Source organism: Petaurus breviceps, unplaced genomic scaffold, assembly GCF_028583685.1.
Source record: "Petaurus breviceps papuanus isolate PSGF00001 unplaced genomic scaffold, PetGlider_PUasm1.0 185, whole genome shotgun sequence".
NCBI classification, from domain to species: domain Eukaryota; kingdom Metazoa; phylum Chordata; class Mammalia; order Diprotodontia; family Petauridae; genus Petaurus; species Petaurus breviceps.
In genome coordinates this window covers 33,464,634-33,481,837 of record NW_027185797.1, presented here as the reverse complement: position 1 = coordinate 33,481,837, position 17,204 = coordinate 33,464,634, and positions in this window count along the sequence as shown.

Sequence of the window (17,204 nt, the reverse complement as noted above, 5' to 3'; positions counted from 1 at the left end):
CTTTCTTTCTTTCTTTCTTTCTTTCTTTCTTTCTTTCTTTCTTTCTTCAATTGGGGTTAAGTAACTTGCCCAAGGTTACAGAGCAGTTTTTTTGTGTGGGTGTTAAGTATCTGTGAGGCTGGAACCAATCCCCAGTCCTGCCAGCTCCAGGGCCAGCGCTCTTATTCACTGCACCAACTAGCTGCCCCCAGACTCACCTTTTCTTAAAAACAAGTTAAGGGCAAACTGGATCTCCTATAGCATCAGATTGCTATATATACATACACACAGATTTAAATATATATGTGTGTGTAGATATATACATGCATGCATATACATGTAAATATGTGTGTATATAGGCATATACAGATATGATGTGTATACATGTGTGTACAATAATCAGGCGATGCCAAAACTGAGGCCATAAACAGAATGGTTAGCTTTCGGCTATTGTCAGCCCAATTTGCCTCATATTTTTAGAACTTAATTGTGAATGAAAGCTACCCCATCAGGGTTCTACCATATGGGCAAATTACAGCCACCTTTTTACATCTCCCAACTGTGTATAAATTGCAAGTCCTTGCACTGAACACCATGCTTTGGGCACTGAATATTCAATACAGTTAAATGTGTTTTAAGTGAACCACCCAAGGACCCAGGAAAATTTGCTTAATAATGACAATACTTTGCAATTCTATAGGGCCTTTCAGGCTAGGATCTCAAGTGGAATGCTCTTTAACTAGACACTGTACTGGAAACCTTGGGAATATTTGAAAGTGCTCACTTAAGGCCTATTGGAAAGGGTCCTTGGTATAGATTTCACAGTATGGCCCTGGGGAACAATGCAAGGCAGAATTCTGTTGTCTCAGGGGTATCATATGCACAGACTGGATGCCAGCTGAATGTTTGCTTGGTTATTTTGAGAAAGGTTTAAATTGCAGAGCAACATGGGAAAAAAATCGTTCAGTGATTACTTATTAGAGTTACATTCAGGATGTAAAGCCATTGCCTCCATTTTGTCTGGGTAGGAACTTAGGCAGTGATGGTAGAGAATGATGGTTCCCACAATGAACCCTGAAGGGGGATAATAATAATAAAAAAATAGCTGGGATGGATATGGCCCCTTGTTTGCAAGTATATTTATGTAACATCTCATTTGATAGGAAGAAAAGTTGAGCCAGTTAAGAAGTGAAGGCAGAAAAGATGAGGGGGTGGGCGGTGGGGGGAGGGCAGCTCAAATGCTCCATGAAGAATCAGAAGCAATGGTGAGAAGTCTCCAGCATGCTTGGTAGACCCACTGTAGCTTATTTATGAGAGGACATGAACAGAATGGACAGGTATGGTTTGGAGATGCAAGGGACCTCAAAGGTCATTTAGTTTAATGCCTTTATTTTTTAAATCAGGTAACTGAGCCCCCAAAATGTGGAGTGACATCACAGGTCAGGTAGCAATTAGCAGAGGTGGGATTTCAGTCCAGGTCCTGTGACTCCAAATCCTTTGACCTTTCCACTTTACTGTGATACTGCTTGTGGTTGTAATTTATCCTTTCTTGAAGAGGACCGTGACATCAGGAAGATGATTGACTTGGATCTGAGTGAGGAGGGCTGTGCAGTCACCAGCCTCACTTTCTCCTCCAGAGCCACCTGGGTCCAGTGGCCAGGTATGGATCAGGACGATTGGAGGTGGCCCCAGTGGTCCTGCTAAGTCATTGATGAGAAAAGCCAAATCTTTGAGATCCCAGATCCATTGGAATACCCTGCTATCTCATTTGACTCTCAGGTGCCATTATAATACCTACTTTGCAGGTGAGGAAACTGAGGCTCCAAGAAAGTAAGTGACTAGCTCAAGAGGATACAACCTGATCAGTGTCAGGGGCTGGATCTGAACACAGCTCTCTCCTGACTCCAAGCCCCACACTATTTCCATAAGATAAGCTGATTTGGATTTTAATTTATTACTCTGTCATTCCAATTACTCTGGATGGTATGGCTACCTCTAACCAAATTGCTATGTAAAAATGAATGGTAAGGGGCAGCTTTGTGCAGCGGATTGATCCCTGGCCCTGCAGTCAGTGAAAATGGATCTGGCCCCAGACCCTTTACACTTCCTAGCTGTGTGATGCTGGGCAGGTCACTTAATCCTGATTGTCTCCACACACACACACACATACACAAGTATATTGTAACATATTTCAAATAACATTTCAGAGATGCTCCAAGAAATGGGATGTGCTTTTCCTGACGAACTTCTCCAGCACAAATAAAACAATTACTCAGATCTCAATCTACTTTTAGTCACTGAATTATCTGTGGCATAGTCCCAGGGGTCCACTTCCCTTTACTCATAGAAACTTGGTCAGAGCGAAGAGGAGTATTGACTGTAGACACTTTGAGTGTGGCCCTAAGGACTTTGCATAGTTCAGCCCAAATGATCAATTCATTTGTGTGATTGTCAGTGTCAAGGTCTGACCTTTGAGTTACAGTGAGTAAACCTTCTGCCCTTTACTTTTTTTTTTCCCTTCTGCCTAATTTAATGCTGTCCCAGGGCTCTAAGAAAAATCCCTATTCCTCCTAGAATTAAATATTTGAACAATTTGTTAATTTTAAAACACTCCCTGCAAGTCTGCAATATGGTCTTATGCTAATTGCAAGTAATTATCTAAAGAATATCAAGTGCATCTTTTAGCCTCTTACACGTCCTTGAATTATTACATAACCGAACGTGTGATTTATCCCACTTTGGGAAACATGTATAATTACATACTTACCTCTGCAAAGCTGCTGTCTAATACTTAATATTCGCTCATTAGAACTATTCTCTTGGCTATGGGATGCCAACTTCTAACAGTCAGGCCTTCCTGAGGCTCAAAAAAAATGTTCTGAGCCAAAGGAGATGAATTTTTGCAGTTTGTGAGGTGTGAAATTCATACAGCGTGATGGTAAGCCCAGCGGGACCCTGGGATTTCATGCACATAATTGCTTCCTTAGGTCAGATCCACTGCAGCTCAGATCCTTTCTAGGCAAACTTCATGTCGGCTTTCATTAATATCAAGTTCAAGTTTTGAAACATAACTTTCTCCTAAGGGAGCTTAAGTCTTCTAAAGCTCTGTGTCAGAGCAAAGCAAACAGGGTCGATGGCTTTGTTAATCTCATTAGACAAAGCACAGCAGGGAGAAGAGATTTGTCCCAATCTAAGGCTCATGAACTTGTGGTTTAAAGTAGATGAAATGCTGGTTTGGGGCACTAACTCATGGCTTAAGATGGAGAAACCTCCAGATTTTTTTCTCCCCTGTGGCACAATTTGGTACCTAAGTTACAATTAGAGCAATAGAGAAAGGTAAGAGTGGTAGCCTCCCAAATTCAGGGAGCATCTGTCTACACTGAGTCCTCCTTCCGTGCCACCAGGGCGCAGATGTCTTGCAATAGCGAGCACACAGGTGCTGCCAGGTTTGGGTACAAGCCCAACAACGGACAGAGTCAGCTTCCCAAGGACCAAGGACAGCACTGGCACACTGTCTACTGAGGATTTGCTCTTGGGCCATGGCCTTCCAGGAAACAAAACAGCTACACAATGGCCCTGGGCTCTGTGTGGCCCCGCTCTGCTTGCCCTGTGATGGTGCCAGAGAGATGGACTAGGGGTGTTGAGAGTGCTTGCAACCACAATGTTTTTAGACCCTCTGTGAACATGAACTTAGCTGCTGGTACTTGAGTCCCAAGAACTTTGTCAAGTGACTGAATGAAATGATTTCTGGGGATCCATTCAGCATCTTAGTAGAGCGGAAGGAGCATTGGTTTGGTAGCCAGAGGACCTGGGTTCAAAATCTCCCTCTGATGCTTTTTACCTCTGCAACCTTGGCCAAGTCATTCAGCACGTGAAGCCTCTGAAGCCTTTGCCAGCTGGTTTGTTATCCCATTTTAAGGAACTCAAAATATTTTACAGACATTTACTCTCTATTTGGGTGTCTCAGAAGTCTTAATGCATTTTTAACCTTTTAAAGCTTAAATATCCAATAGCTAAACATGGCACCAAGATGTTTGGGACCGTATGTATACATGTATGTATGTATAAAGGTGGGTAGAATGTGAGCCTTGGGAGGCACCACAGGCCAGGGTGGAGTAAATTCATACTCTAAAAAATGGCATCTTTTTTTTTTTAATCTTTTGGTGTAAGCTCAGGTGAAGAGAAATCTCTTGTATTGTATTCCAAAGGCCATTGTTTTCAGTGATTTTTCAGTAGGAGTCTCCCCTTATAGGAATCCTCTCCATGATGAAATCTGAGATTTAGTAGATTTGGGTGGTTGAAAATGTGAAATAATATACTTAAGGTCACACAGCTAGAAAGTCTGAGAAGAGTGTTGGCGCTAGAATCAGATGAGTGCTTCAGATCCCAGTCTCTGACATTCAGCACTTGTATGATCGAAGAAAACTCACTTTATCTACCTGGGCCTCAGTTTCCTCATCTGTAAAAGGAGAGGATTAGACTACATGGCCTCCAAGGGTCCTAAGAGCTGTAGATCCATGCTGATGTAAAGAGTCAGGACTTAAACCCAGGTTTTTAGGGATCAAACCTCATCATTTTCTACTCTCCAGACAACCCCACCACCATGCAGACCTGGAAGGAACTTCTCTGGGGTCCTGCTGTTACTGGTGGTTACCTCTTGGTCCACTCTCCCTGGAAAGTCCCGTCTACCAAGCTTCACTTAAATTTCTCTTCTGCAGTCTCATTCACTGCCTTGCCACTGCTCTGTTATCCTTTACCCCACTTCCCTGACCCATTCAACTCGCCCATCTTCTTGAATGGAGTGTGTTGGTCAATCTATTTTCTCATGGCCTCACTCACCATCCCTGTTACTTCATGAACCAAAGTAGCCTTCCTTAGCCTTACAGCCCTATACTTATCTCTCTACGAGAAGATGGAAAGCTGCTTGAGGCAACTCTCTTTGCCTTTGCATTTATGTTTGTAGCAAAATGCTAAACACACAAAAAGAGTTTAATAGGTGCCTTTATCACTCATTCATTTATTCACGCATTCATTTGTTTCCTAGTTCTGTCTGCCTGTTTTGGGATACATAATGACATAATAAGGTAAGTGTGGATTTGATAGAATTAGAAAATGAAACCAATGCTATATGTTTAAATGTTATGAATGAACTAATTATTAATTTTGCTCTTTGTAACTTTTATGTATGTGTGTATTTGCACATATATCTCTATCTATCTATCATCTATATCTGCTTTGTAACTTTATTGCTTATAGGTGATGGGAGCAGCTAACTTAAAAACAACAATAAATGTGTGAAAGATTCAAATCACTTTAGAGAGTGATATGTCAGACCTCAGGAGAAGCATCCCCCCGGCATCTGTGCTCAGCAGATAGACTCCTTGAAATATTTTGGATGGATTATGGAAATTCAGATTCATTCATGATTTGGAGACTGTGAAAGTTAGTACTCTGGATCCCTGGGTTTTGGGGTGAGCCTCCATGAGACCTCACTCTCCTCTTCATACTCTAAAACCCTGCATGACACAACCCAGCCAACCCGCTAGACCGATGCCATGAAAAGACAATGCACATAATAATTTTAGGGAAGAACAGTTTTTGCTATTTTTCCCCAGTTATATGGTTAATTGCAATTGTGTAGACTCAGACCATGAATATTTCCCAATCCCTACAACTAATAGGTATCTTTTTTTAAAGACAGCTGGCTGTTTTGGTGTGAAAATTTAAGACTCAATGAGGCTCTGTGACTGGTCCCATTCTTTCTTTGTCAGAGAGGAGCCCCTGCCTACTTTGAAAGATTGTCTCTGCATCTGTCATCCCATTCACAAGGGCGGCCCCAGCCAGGACACTACAGCTGTCGGGTTCTTTTCAGTTCCTTCTGGGATGGAGAGGTGGGAGGATTGAGGAGTTGGCCACTGAGAATGTCCCACACCCAGCCAGGCTGCCCAGAGCCTTTGTGTGTGTGTGATCTGCTGTTTGTATTGAAGAAGGTTTCAGATGAAAAGGTCATTAGAATGTTTGTTTGACTAGGGGTCCCTATCTCATCATTTGGGTCTGAATTGCATTTGTTGCTAAAACAATGGTATGAAATTGTCAGCCTCCATTTGTGTTTAGGCAGCACGTGGCTGCATTTGCATAGATAGATGCAGTTAGAGTTTGGGAGACTTCAAAAGGAGAATTCCTGTCCCAAAGTCCACTTTCTGTCTCCTGATGAACTGAGATCTGTTGCCATCCCAAATAAGGCATGTGGACCTAAGGAAAAGGTCAATGGTGCTAGGAGCAGCAGGTTCTGCTGCCAAGGTGGGAATGTCTTAGCGTGCTGGTGATACCTGGGATTTTTCTGGGTTAACTTGTTCAGTTTGAGTCAGGATTGATCTAAGCTAAAGGTCTCCATGGGCTGGCTTCCTCTTGACTGCCTTCCCAGGGGATTTAAACAAGCTGGTCTTCATCTTAAAGAACCTCTTGAGAAACCTTTGTGTCCTACTGACTCATATTCAAGAATTTCACTTGTTCGGGGCTCACTTTGAGAAGTGTTGTATGATTTGACCAGATGAGACTCTGGGCAGCTGTTGAGAGTCCCCCAGCTTTGAAAAACCCAGATGTTGATGCTTCCCTCTCTGGTGACTGACTAGGTATGGGTGTAATGGTTGGACAGTTGGAGGACTGTCTGCTTGAAATGTTTCTGAATTGTCATTTCTGCTTGTAACTTCTTTATACTCTGAAGTCTGGGGTGCTGACTTTTCCCCCTGAACTAGGTAAATGACATGTTTGATTTATTAAAGCAAGATTTTTAACTGCCCCCACCCCCCAAAAAGGAGTATCTCACTTGTTCTAGAAGGCTCATGGGCTCACGAGATTAGAGAGGCAGCCCTCCAAGGGACCTTCGAGGTCATCTACTCTAAACGCTTTATTTTACAGATGAGAGGACCTAAGGGGAGACTTGCCAGAACTCAAATAGAGAGTGAATGAAAGTGTCAGGATTTGAATCCAAGCCTCTGACTCTATAGCCATTGGGCAATCTCCTCTAGAGAAGGTGACTCTTCAAGGTCAGGACAAGAGAGGAAGTGAAAGGTTGAGTGTTTGTGTCTCTCACAGGATTATGTGCAAAGGGAAGCCCCTGGAAACCAAACTTCTGAACCCAGGGAGACTAGAGAGCCATAACCTAGGATTGGATGGCTATCACCGACCAGCAGGGATAAGTGAGGTTGTCTTTCCCCCACCCTCCACACACACACACACACACACACACACACACACATACACACACACACACACCCTTGGCAGTAGTGTCTTTGGGGATAGGATAGATTGATGAACACAGAAAAAGAGAGATGGGGAGGAAGGGAAGGAGAGAGAGACACACAGAGAGAGAGACAGAGACAGAGAAACAGAGAGAGACAGAAAGACAAAGATAGAGACAGAGAGACAGAGAGATACAGAGAAGGACACAGACAGAGACAGAAAGTCAGAGTTATAGAGATATACAGAGAGACAGAAATAAGAGAGAAACACACACACACACAAAGAGAAAGACACACTCAGAGATAGAAAGGGAAACAGAAACAGAGAGAGAGAGGGAGGGAGGGAGGGACAAGGAGAAAGTTTTGTGGCGTGTGACCCCAGGAAGCAGAGGCAGCTATGGAATATGAGAACCAGTCCTGACAGTCAGAAGTCTAGCTACAGCAAGGAGTGGGTCCAGACCACCTGAGGATACCAGAAGAAAAGGACTCTGGGACCTTGTAGAACTGAAGGTCTGAGCCTTGGCCACTGTTTCCCTCCCTGTGTTCTTCCCTACCATTGTCCTCTGAGCCTGTGCCCACCATCACTGATGAGTGAATACATGTGGGAGAGCACTCCTTAGCAAACAATATAATAGCGTCATGCACATAAGCTGTAATCCTCTCTTCCTGTTCTACTTTCTCTATACAAATGTTCATGGGGGGGTATTTATTAATTTGAGAATTTTAAAATTAATTTTTTTAAAAGAAAAAGTCTGCTCCAGCTTCACGGGACAATGCTTTGGAACTATTGTCAGTGGGTAGAGTTCTGGACTTGTCAGGAAGATCTGAGTTCAAACCAAGTCTCAGACATTCTAGCTGACCCTGGGCAAGCCACTTCTCCTCTGTTCACATCCATTTTCTCCACTGCAAAATGGACATAGTAACAGCACCTGCCTCCAGGGTTGTTGTGAGGATCAAATAAGATGATATTTCTAAAGTGCTGAGCACAGTGTCTGGTGCATTGTACATAAATGCTGGCTATGTTACTGAGCTCACTCAGTCATCTGAACAAAAGCCTTTGCTTTGGACCAAGTATGTCTATTCATTGATTATTAAAGGCAAGTTCACTGATGAGGAGAGCAGCTTTTAGATAGATAGATAGACAGACAGACAGATAGATGATAGATAGAAAGACAGATAGATGATAGATAGATAGATAGATGATAGATGATAGATAAATAGACAGACTGATCGATGATAGATAGACAGACAGATAGATGATAGATAGATGATAGATAGACAGACAGACAGATGGATAGTTTTAAGGGCTCCAACCTACATAGTTCTTTTGGTGGGTGATGCTCCTTTGAATCTGCCCAGCAAGGGCCAATGGGCATGCGTGTGTAAGGGCAGCTCATGGAAGGCTGGTCCACTTGAAGCTGGGGAGCTATTCTGCATACATGCCGGGGATGGGGGGAGGGAAGTACCATATGCATTTTGTCCTCAGTTTGGGGGCTGAGGCAAACAAGGCAAGAAAAATGAGAAAAGTTCCTAAATGACCTCATCCCTATCACGTGTGAGTCTTTGACCTAAAGGTTTCCCTAACAGATGGGACTTGGGTGGAAATCAGGATGGTTGTCAGAAGACATCCAGGATGCAGAAGAAAAGTTAGCATAAATTATGCCCTCATACGGTCATATCTAACATAGATTATGAACAGGCCATGGAAATATGAGGGAACTTTGTCACTACACATTGTTATTGTCACTAGGGTTTTAAGATAGTGGCTATACTCTGTTTTGTTTTATTTTGTTTTTATCCCTGGTACCCACCACAGCATGTTGTACCTAAGATTATAGATTCAGACATGAAATCAACCCTAGCAGTATCTAGTCCAGAGGTGTCTGACACGTGACCCACCTGCCATTGTGACTTAGACTGCCACCTGAACCAGATTACAATGTATTGGGAGATACATAACAAAATAAATAAAAATATGATAAAATGTAGATAATATTACATTTAAAATGTAGTGTAAATTTAGTGAGGCAGCTAGGTGGTCTCAATGGATGGAACACTGGGCCTTGGAGTCAGAAAAATCTGACTTCAGATCTGGCCTCAGACACTTACTAGCTGTGTGGTCCTAGACAAGTCATTTAATATTTGTTTGCCTTAATCCTCTGGAGGAAAAATGACAAACCACTCAGTGTCTTTACCAAGAAAACCCAGTGGACAGTGTTGGTGTCCTATGGCCATTGGGGTCACAAAAATTAGAAGTGACAGAAGAGCAACAGCAGAAACAATTACGACCGTTTAAAAGCTGTGCCATACGCATGACATGTGCAGGGCGTCTTATGTACAATCCCATGGCCCATTTTTTTAACTCTCATTTGATACCACTCATCTACTTCAACTCTCTTACCTTGTAAAAGAGGAAACTAGGGAGAAAGAACTAGAAAGAACTAAGTTTACATCCAGGTGGAAGAAAATACCTGATCTTTTTCGTTCTCTTATTTGGTTTTATGTCCTCTTTACCATTTTTCATTCCAGCTGGTACAATCCATCCTTATAACCTGACCATTGTATAATATGAAAGTATTTACAAATCCTATACTTGACTATATGCCTCCATGGCAGGGAGGGGCGAGAGGGGGACAAAATGTGAAACTCAAGGAATTGTGGAATTGGATCCTGTAAACTAAAAGGAAACAAACAAATTAATAAATTAAAGAATTTTAAAAAAAGAGGAAACTGAGGCCTGAGGAGAACAAGAGACCTGCCTGAGACTGGTATGGGAAGGCAGCTCCTCTGGCTCCCAATGGATCGCCCTTCTCACCACATTAGGATATGTCCAATGGTATTGACTGGAGTAATGTGGTGGGAGGTGAGCCTGAGCTTGAATCTCCATCCTGCTGGGCAGCCTTCACCAAGTCTCTTCATTTTTATGGCCTCACTTTCCCTCTTGATAAGGCCAGAACTGCAGAACTGTAAGGTGTCTTCCAACTCTGAATCTCCAGCCCCATGTTATCAGCAGCACAGCCCTTCGTGGTGGGGGGTGGGAAGGTAAGACGCAAGATCTCAGCTTTCTGGGACCTTAAAAGCCCTTGCTGCTCGTATGCTCCAGGATAATGACAATACAACTGGGGTGGAGATCAGCAGGAAGATGCCACCATGGGTGGTCAGGAACAAGATGGTACACCCAAGGAGGGTCATGGATTTCAGTAACTTAATATCTGAGGCAAGGCTGGCTTTACAGGCACATTTCAGCAAACCACTGAAAGAGAGCAAATAACTTCCCCCAACTTGGCATAGCTGGACACTCCCAAGCATGGAAAATGGACGCAAAATACAGGCTGAATGGGGGGCAAAAGGAACACACTCACCACCTGATTGACCAGACAGCAAGATTACAGTGATTGGACCCAACATTTGTAATCAGTTTCTCTGATTACAGGACAAGAACTACTGAGTAAAGGGACCTCACCTGCCTGGGTGCTGAGAAATCCCCAAAGGAAAAGAGAGAGAGAGACAGACAGAAAGAGTCAGAGACAGACAGACAGAGGGAGAGAGAGAGGAAAGAGAGAGTCATAGATTAGAGCTGAAAGTGACCTCTACTCTAACTTCCTCATGTTACAGATGAGGAAACTGAGGCCCAGATAGTTTAAGTAGATGACCTAAGGTCACCCAGGTAGTAAGTGGTAAAGCTGGGGTTTAATCCTATATCCTCTGGCTCCAAGTCCATTATGTTTTCCACCTCACTACGCTTTCCTTGATGGAGTCTGGTGCAGAGGAAAGAGCTGAATTTGAATTCAGGACATCGGAATCCTGACCTTGAGCAATTCCCTTTCTCTCTTTTGGCCCTCAGTTGCCTCATCTGCACCATAGAGAAGTCTGTGACATCCAAGGACCCATCTCACTCTAGTCTGTGACTTTAGGAATTCTTTTAGATGTCCTTGCATACAAGAAATCATTACTGGTTATACATCATAACCTCTTTTGTGCCTCCAGTGGGTCTATCCACTGCTCTTGGGAAGAAGATTTACATTTTTATAAGAGACAAATAGACTGATAGATAATAGTGACCTTCTGGGGTTTTAAATTACTTCAAAGTCACGATGTAACTCAAAATATAGAGGACAATCACCGCTGAAGTAACAGCAAGCAAGGTTGTCACATGGTCCTATATCAAGAGATACTTTGACCTGGCCCTTTAAGAGATTAGAATCCTAATCAAGCACTGATAATGAGTCACAAGTCCAATGAATGGGCAGTAGCTGAACTATTTTTGGCAAAAGAATATAGTGGAATAGTGTGGCACCATAACCAGTGACAAATAGGAAGAATACCAAGACCTATCAATGGATCAACGAACATGCATTAAGCACCGAATATGTGCCAGACACTGTGCTAAGCATGAATGGGAGAGGCTTCCATGAAGTGATATTGAGTAAGGAAAGAAGTAAAACTAACCCTAACCCCAAGCTGATCAGTTAGGGAATAGATAAGCACTGACTCGGGATTCAGAAGACCTGGCTTTAAATTCTACCTCTGACATCATCGACTCTCTCTGCAACCCTGGTCTCTTCCCCTGTCTATGCCTCAATGTCCTCATCTGTTAAAACAGCAGGTTTCACTCAATGACCTCTGCCTTTCCTTCTATTAGACAGCTATTAAGTGTGCTAGGCACTGGGGACAATAAGGCAAAACAGTCGCTGCTCTCAAGGAGTTTGCATCCCAGTGGCCCAAGCTAGGGACCCAATAACAATGTATGGTTTTTCCTGTTTTTGTCATCATTTAAGAGTTTCGAGTTCCATTTTCTTTGTTCGTGGAGCCGCTCTGGACCACAAGTGGAGCTTGGAGTCAAATCTGCCAACAGCATGTATTTAGTGAAGTCAACTATGAGATCATGGCTTAGGAGAACACTGAAGCCACAGCTCTGAGTGCTCTGGGCTTCCTACCTCCCCACATCAAGGAAGAACAGGTTGCAATTAGGTGCTTGTGGATCATCAAAGGAGGAAGGTTGCATCTGCTCATTTCCCTCCCCCTTGGCAGCTTGGCCAATCATCTGAGTGCTTCCATGGTAATTACCAGCCTAACTTTCTAGGAAACAGGCTGATCTGACCGACCACTGAGAGCCATTGCTTTCTACTTCAAGCATAGCACAGGAAACTTCTAATGGTTATCTCTAGTCTCATCAACATGTACAAATAAATCCATTAGGTGCCATTATCATGCTATGCAATACAACTAATTTCTTAATAACCACCTTAATCACATATTAAGCAAGGCAAGGTAAATACCTTTCTGTTGGTTTGGGAAAGTGCTAATATTGATGTTCGAGATGACTGTAGAGCAGCTCTCATATGTCAAATTCAAAGGACTCCGCCAACATTGTGGTGGTTGTTTTGTTCATTTTGTTGTTTCCAACTCTTTGAGACCCCATTTGTGATTCTCTTGGCCAAGATGGGGGGTGGTTCGCCAGCTCCATCATTTCTTGGAAACCTCTTCAGCTTATTTTGCAGATGAAGTACTAAGGTGAAGAGCATTAAGTAGCTTGCCCAGGGTCACACAGCTAATAAGTGTCTGGGGCTGCATTGGAAATCATGAGGATGAGTCCTCCCTACTTCAGGCCCAACACTCAATCCACTGTGCCACCCTGCACAAAATAAAGAAAGAAGCAAAAGCAAATTATTATCCCCATTTTGCAGTTGAGAAAAACCAAGAACTGAAGAAGTCACAACATTTATTCCTATTGCACAGGTGTGGTTCCAATAGAGACCATCTTAGCCTAGAGGAAAGGGTACAGGATTTGGGCTCAGTAGAGATCTGGGGCTGAAATTCACCTCTAGTGCTTCTTAGCTGTATGACCATACATAACTTCCCTAAGTTTCACTTTGCTCATCTGTTAAATGGGAATAATAGTTGTGTCCATCTTGTAGGATTTTTATGTGATAAATGAATGAATGAAATTGTATCAACACCAATTCAGCTCAAGCTCATACATTCTTTTCTAGTTATATGTTTCTCAAACTATGTCTTTTAGACTACTTTGCACATTTTGGTTCTGGATATACTATCAATCAATCAACATGCATTTATTAGGCACCTATTATGTGCCAAGATGTGTTATAGGTGCTGAAGACACACAGATGAAAATTAAAAAGCCCCTGCCCTCAGGGAGCTTACATTTAGCTTTACAGGGAACTTTCTTCAGAGCTTTCTTTGTACCATATATCTCTCCCTTGTTCTTCAGGTTACCCATAAGTTTAATGTGTCTGAGGTCATGGTATGTGAAGATTTGCAGCTAGATTTCCAATATGCAAAGGAATTGTAAGCTTACTAATGGGGGAAACTCCCAGTGTGAGAGCCCTTTCACCAATTTAGATGAAAATCTATCTATGGCTCAATAAGTAACTATTAGGGAGTTACCTGAGGAGTCTCAAGATTAAGTGACTCATCCAAGGTCATGCAGCTAGCAAATGTCTGAAAGGGGAAATGTACCAACGTCTTCTTCATCCAAAGTGTAGAACTCTATCCACTCTGAAGTGGTAGTCTGCTTCTACCACATAACATCATCAAGAAAATATTGGTATTGAAAAGATGGGGTTTTGTGACAGCCATTAGCTTGGAATCATTGGAAGAATGGCATCATGTCCCATATACAAGCCATCTGGTTCTCTTCCTCTTCTTCAAATCATCCAACGCCAATGCCTGGCCAAGATCCATGTGCTATTGGCTAGTTCAGAGTAGAAGTTCCAAAGTTGAGTGGATTATTTTTCCAGGAATTAGAGGTATGTTCTTCTGGAGATCTGGTCTGAAGGATGCTGATCCAGGTGAAAAGATAAAGGCAAAATGGCAAGATCGTCAGGGTGGATGGATGGTTGGATAGGACAGAGCATGGTTTGTTTTGGAGTTGGCTAGGTAACGTAAGGGCTGGGGAGGCAAAGTAATGAAGGGTATAGAGCAGCAGGCCTGGAGTCAGGAAGACTTGAGTTCAAATCTGGCCTCTGCCTTACTGTCTCTATGACCCTGGGGCAATCACTTAACCCCAATTTCCTCAGTTTCCTCATCTGTAAAATGAGCTGGAGAAGGAAATGGCAAACTAGTCCAGCATCTTTGCCATGAAAACCCCAGATGGGATCATGAAGAGTCACACATGACTGGAAGAGTTGAACAACAGCAGATGATGTGAACCCACTCATTTTGAGCTCACTCATCCACCAATCAGCACAGCCCAGGCTCAGAGCAGGAGTTCCAGAACTGAATGACTTGATCTTCATCTTCGGAAGGAATACCCACAGCATTGGCATGACAGCTTCATTTGAGCCTTTCAGGATGTTATTATACACAGCTTTCTCACTTGGTTTCCTTGCTACTTAAGCAGGTTAGCCCAAAGAATCACTGTAGAGCTGATGCGAAGTGAAATGTACTGTGTACAAAGTAAAGCAATATGTTCACATGATCAGCTGTGAATGATTTAGCTATTCTCAGCAATACAATGATCCAAGACAACTCTGAAGGACTTATGGTGAAAAGTGCTATCCAATCCCAGAGAAAGAACTGATGGTGACTGAATACAGATTGATGGATACTTTTTCCTTTATTTTCCTTAAGGGTTTTTTCTATGTTTTCTTTCACAACATGACTTATATGGAAATATTTGGTATGGCTACATATGTGTAACCTATATCAAATTGCTTGCCTTTTCAGTGTGTGTGTGGCGGGGGGGGGGGGGGAAGGAGATAGGGAGGGAGGAAGGGAGAGAATTTGGAACATAAAAGTTTTTGAAATAAATGTTAAAAATGTTTTTACATGTAACTGGGGAAAATAAAATACTAAATACATTTAAAAATGAATCATCGTAGAGTAGGTCTGTAATTATCAAGCATCATGGTTTGTTTAGGGAAAGGCTACAAAGACATCAAGTATATTGTATCTTGTAATGCATTTGTCTATAAACAGAATTCCCCCTCCTATTTTGTTGGACTTTTTTTTTGTTTCTTTGTTCATTTTTAAACTAAAAGGTATGGCAGAGTGGATAGAATGTTGGATCTGGAATCTAGGAAAAAAGAGTTTGAATCCTACCTCTGACATTTGTGAGTTGAGCACCAATGGACCAGTCGTCAAATCTGTTTGAGGCAAGTAGAGAAGTAGAAAGGCACTTAGTTTAGAAGTAGGAGGCCTGGAATCCTGGTCTGACACCTACTACCTCTGTGCTGCTGTATGAACTGCTTAGCCTTAACAAATGAGGCTGTTGGGCTACGTGAACTCAAAGTTCTCCAAAACTATGATCATTAATCTTTTGTGAAGTTCCAGGTAAAACTCTAGAAACATGACAGTGCATTATTCAGAAGACAACAACAATGTGGAGTTAGGAGAGATTTGAGTTGGAATCTTACCTGTGATGATTATGGTGATGGAAAATCACTTGAGTTCCCCCATTCTCAGTTTGTTAGTAAAATGGTGGGGGATGAGGAGGATTTAGTAATCCTTATGATATCTACCTCACAAGGGTTTTGTGAATAATGTGCTTTGTAAACCTTAAAGCATTATAGACTTTACAGAGTAAATATCCTTATCAGTGGGTATCATAGGAAGGTGCAGATGTGGTCGAGACAGGCAACATGTTACTGTGTCATCGGATAAGGTCAAAACAGTCAGCTGAAAAATCACTGCAATTTTTCTTCTCTTTGACACATTTTTAGGATTAAATTATTTAATCCCTAATTTCATTTTACTCCTTTATTCGATGTCTCTTTGCTGAATATAATTTTTATTGTCTTAAAATTCAACAAAGGATGCTTTTCTACATTTATTTGTGAAATTTTATTCTCTAATTCACGGCTGAGTAAACCATGGCCAGATCTGGTCCACCACCTGTCCTTGTATGGCCCACCAGCTAAGAAAGGTCTTTACATTTTTAAAGGGAATATAACATTATTTTATTTTATTAAAATTAATTGATTTAATTTTCATTTTCAACATCCACTTTTATAAGATTTTGAATTCTAAATTTTCTCCCCCTCCCTCCTCTTCTCCTTCCCTAAGAGAGCATACAATTTGATATGGGCAACCATGTACAACCATATTAAATATATTTCCACATTAGTCATGTTGTAAAGAAAAAATATAACCAAAGGGAAAAACCACAAGAAAGAAAAAAGGAGAGAGAAAAAATAGTGTGCTTCAATCTACATTCAGACTCCATAGTTATTCTTCTGGATGTGAGTAGCATTTTCCATCATAAGTGTTTTTGGAATTGTCGTAGATCATTCATTGAATTGCTGAGAATTGCTAAAAAGAGCTAAGTCTATCAAAGTTGGTCATCACACAATACCGTTGTTACTGTGTACAATGTTCTCCTGGTTCTGCTCACCTCATTCAGCATCAGTTCATGTAAATTTTTTCAGGTTTTTCTGAAGTCCACCTGATCATCATTTCTTATAGCACAATAGTATCCACATATACCAACCATTCCCCAATTGATAGGTATTCCCTAAATTTCCAGCTTTGTTTTGGGGCTCAGTTTGAGAAGTGTTCTGTGATTTGATGAAACTCTGAGAAGCTGTTGTTGAGAGTCCCTCAGCTTTGAAAAACCCAGATATTGATACCCAGATGTTGATTTGGTATGGATGTAATGGTTGGACAGTTTGGAAACTGTCTACTTGATCTGTTTCTCTGTCTTGATAATTCTGTCTGTATATTCTGAAGTTCGGGGTGCTGACCTCTTTTCCCTGAACTAGGTAAATGATACATACTTGACTGATTAAAGTAAGCTTGTTAACCCATTTTGAGTTGCTTTCCTTTAACAAAGCAGATCCAAGAACCTGTGTTGGCAGCAAACCCTGGGGACCCTGCGGTGCTTGCTGCTACAAATGGTTGGATCAGTTCACAACACCAACAATGAATTATGTTCCAATTTTTTTTCCAAAAATGTTCCAATTTTTCCACATCTCCAAAATTTATCATTTTTTCTGTTTTGTCATATGTAGCAGCAAGTTCCCT